We start from the raw sequence: 4,795 nt of genomic DNA, 5'->3' as shown, positions 1-4,795 counted from the left end.
TCACATATACCACATCAGGTGGAGATGCTGATTCCCCCTACTAGGTATCACATATACCACATCAGGTGGAGATGCTGATTCCCCCTACTAGGTATCACATATACCACATCAGGTGGAGATGCTGATATCCCCCTACTAGGTATCACATATACCACATCAGGTGGAGATGCTAATATCCCCTACTAGGTATCGCATGTACCTCATCTGGTGGAGATGCTGATTCCCCTACTAGGAATCACATTTACCGAATCAGGTGGAGATGCTGATATCCCCTAATAGGTATAACAAATACCTCATCAGGTGAAGATGCTGACATCCCCCTATGAGGTATCACATATAGCACATCAGGTGGAGATGGTGATATCCCCTACTAGGAATCACATATACCACATCAGGTGGAGATGCTGATATCCCGTTACTAGGTATCACATGTACCACATCAGGTGGAGATACTGATTCCCATTACTAGGTATCACATACACCACAATAGGTGGAGATGCTGATATTCCCTACTAGGTACCACATATACCACATCAGGTTGAGATTCTGATATCGCCCTACTAGGTATCACACATACCACATCAGGTGGAGATGCTGATATCCCCTACTAGGTATCACACATACCACATCAGGTGGAGATGCTGATTCCCCCTACTAGGTATCACATATACCACATCAGGTGGAGATGCTGATTCCCCTACTAGGTATCACATATACCACATCAAGGGGAGATGCTGATATCCCATTACTAGGTATCACATACACCACATTAGGTGGAGATGCTGATATAACCCGACTAGGTATCATATATACCACATCAGGTGGAGATGCTGATAAAACAATTCCTAGGTGTCACATATACCACATCAGGTGGAGATGCTGATATCCCCTACTAGGTATCACATATACCACATCAGGTGGAGATGCTGATTCCCCCTACTAGGTATCACATATACCACATCAGGTGGAGATGCTGATTCCCCTACTAGGTATCACATATACCACATCAGGTGGAGATGCTGCTATCCCCATATTAGGTATCACATGTACAGCATCAGGTGGAGATGTTGATCCCGCCTACTAGGTATCACATATACCACATCAGGTGGAGATGCTGATATCCCCTACTAGGTATCACATGTACCACATCAGGTGGAGATGCTGATTCCCCCTACTAGGTATCACATATACCACATCACGTGGAGATGCTGATTTCCCCTACTAGGTTTCACATATATCACATCAGGTGGAGATGCTGATATCCCCTGCTAGGTACCACATATACCACATCAGGTAGAGATTCTGATATCACCTTACTAGGTATCATATATACCAGATCAGGTGGAAATACTCATATCCCCCTACTAGGTGTCACATATACCACATCAGGTGGAAATGCTGATTCCCCTACTAGATATCACATATACTACAGCAGGTGGAGATCCTAATTCCCATACTAGGTATCATATATACCACATCAGGTGGAGATGCTGATCCATCCTACTAGGTATCACATATTACACATCAGGTGGAAATGCTGATTCCCCAACTAGGTAACAGACATGCCACATCAGGTGGAGACACTGATATTCCTTACAAGTTATCACACATACCACATCAGGTGGAGATGCTGATTCCCCTACTAGGTATCACATGTACCACATCAGGTGGAGATGCTGATTCCCCCTACTAGGTATCACATATACCACATCAGGTGGAGATGCTGATATCCCCTACTAGGTATCACATATACCACATCAGGTGGAGATGCTGATTCCCCTACTAGGTATCACATGTACCACATCAGGTGGAGATGCTGATATCCCCCTACTAGGTATCACATATACCACATCAGGTGGAGATGCTGATTCCCCTACTAGGTATCTCATATACCACATCAGCTGGAGATGCTAATACCCCCATACTAGATATCACAAATACCACATCAGGTGGAGATGCTGATCCCCTACTAGGTATCACATATAGCACATCAGGTGGAGATGCTGACTTCCCCTACTAGGTATCACATGTACCGCATCAGATGGAGATGCTGGTTCCCCCTACTAGGTATCACATGTACCGCATCAAGTGGAGATGCTGATTCCCCCTACTAGGTTTCACATATACCACATCAGGTGGAGATGATGATTCCCCCTAGTAGGTGTCATATATGCCACATTAGGTGAAGATGCTGATCCCCCTACTAGGTATCACATATAGCACATCAGGTGGAGATGCTGACATCCCCCTACTAGGTATCACATATAACACAACAAGTGGAGATATTGATTCCTCCTGCTAGGTATCCCATATACCACATCAGGAGGAGATGCTGATACCCTCTACTAGGTATCACATGTACCGCATCAGGTGGAGATGATGATATTACCCTACTAGGTATCACATGTACCGAGGAGGTGGAGATGCTGATATCCCCCTACTAGGTATCACATGTACCACATCACATGGAGATGCTGATTCCCCTACTAGGTATCTCATATACCACATCTGCTGAAGATGCTAATATCCCCCTACTAGGTATCATATATACCACATCAGGTGGAGATGCTGATATCCATATACTAGGTTTCACATATACCACATCAGGTGGAGATGCTGATTCCCCCTCCTAGGTATCACATATACCACAACAGGTGGAGATACTGATATCCCATTACTAGGTATCACATACACCACATCAGGTGGAGATGCTGATTCCCCTACTAGGAATTACATATACAACATCAGGTGGATGTGCTGATATCCCCATACTAGGTATCCCATGTACCACACCACGTGGAGATGCTGATTCCCCTACTAGGTATCTCATATACCACATCAGCTGGTGATGCTAATATCCCCCAACTAGGTATCATATATACCACATCAGGTGGAGATGCTGATATCCACTACTAGGTATCACATGTACCACATCAGGTGGAGATGCTGATATCCCCTACTAGGTATCACATATACCACATCAGGTGGAGATGCTGATTCCCCCTACTAGGTATCACATATACCACATCAGGTGGAGATGCTGATATCCCCTACTAGGTATCACATATACCACATCAGGTGGAGATGCTGATATCCCCTACTAGGTATCACAAATACCACATCAGGTGGAGTTGATGATATGCCCCCTACTAGGTATCACATAAACCACATCAGGTGGAGATGCTGATATCCCCTTAATAGGTATCACATGTACCACATAAGGTGGAGATGCTGATATCCCCTACTAGGTATCACAAATACCACATCAGGGGGAGATGATGATATGCCCCCTACTAGGTATCACATATACCACATCAGATGGAGATGCTGATTAACCCTACTAGGTATCATATATACCACATCAGGTGGAGATGCTGATTCTCCCTACTAGGTATCACATATACCACATCAGGTGGAGATGCTGATTCCCCCTACTAGGTATCACATATACCACATCAGGTGGAGATGCTGATATCCCCTACTAGGTATCACATATAAAACGGCAGCTGGAGATGCTGCTATCCCCATATTAGGTATCACATGTACAGCATCAGGTGGAGATGCTAATTCTCTCTACTAGGTATCACATGTACCACATCAGGTGGAGATGCCTTATTCCCCGTACTAGGTATTACATATACCACATCAGGTGGAGATGCTGACACCCCCCCTAAAAGGTATCACATATACCACATCAGGTGGAGATGTTGATATTACCCTACTAGGTATCACATATACCACAATAAGTGGAGATACTGATTCCCCTACTAGGTAACACACATACTGCATCAGGTGGAGACGCTGATATTTCCTACCAGGTATCACATATACCACATCAGGTGGAGATGCAGATTTCCCCAACTAGGTAACACACATGCCACATCAGGTGGAGATGCTGACATCCCACTAATAGGTATCACATGTACTGCATCAGGTGGAAACTGATATCCCCTACTAGGTATCACAAATACCACATCAGGTGGAGATGCTGGTTCCCCTACTAGGAATCACACATACCACATCAGATGAAGATGCTGATATCCCCTACTAGGTATCACATATACCACATCAGGTGGAGATGCTGATTCCCCCTACTAGGTATCACATGTACCACATCAGGTGGAGATGCTGATTCCCCTACTAGGTATCACATATACCACATCAGGTGGAGATGCTGATTCCCCTACTAGGTATCACATATACCACATCAGGTGGAGATGCTGATATCCCCTACTAGGTATCACATATACCACATCAGGTGGAGATGCTGATATCCCCCTACTAGGTATCACATACCACATCAGGTGGAGATGCTGATTCCCCCTACTAGGTATCACATGTACCACATCAGGTGGAGATGATGATATTACCCTACTAGGTATCACATATACCACAATAAGTGGAGATACTGATTCCCCTACTAGGTATCACATATACCACATCAGATGGAGATGGTGATTTCCCCCTTCTAGGTATCACATATACCACATCAGGTGGAGATGCTGATACCCCCTACTACGTATCATGTGTATCACATCAGGTGGAGATGCAGATTCCTCCTACTAGGTATCACATACACCACATCAGGTCGAGACGCTGATATCCCTTACTAGGTATCACAAATACCATATCAGGTGGAGATGCTGATATCCCTACTAGGTATCACATATACCACATCAGGTCGAGATGCTGATATCCCTTACTAGGTATCACAAATACCATATCAGGTGGAGTTGATGATATGCCCCCTACTAGGTATCACATATACAGGTATCGATCATAGGATCAATAATCA

The sequence above is a fragment of the Protopterus annectens genome, chromosome 7.part0 (genome assembly GCF_019279795.1).
Source record: "Protopterus annectens isolate FY-2018-M chromosome 7.part0, PAN1.0, whole genome shotgun sequence".
Classification (NCBI taxonomy): Eukaryota; Metazoa; Chordata; order Ceratodontiformes; family Protopteridae; genus Protopterus; species Protopterus annectens.
The sequence above is the reverse complement of the archived record's forward strand: the minus strand, read 5'-3'. Positions refer to the sequence as shown.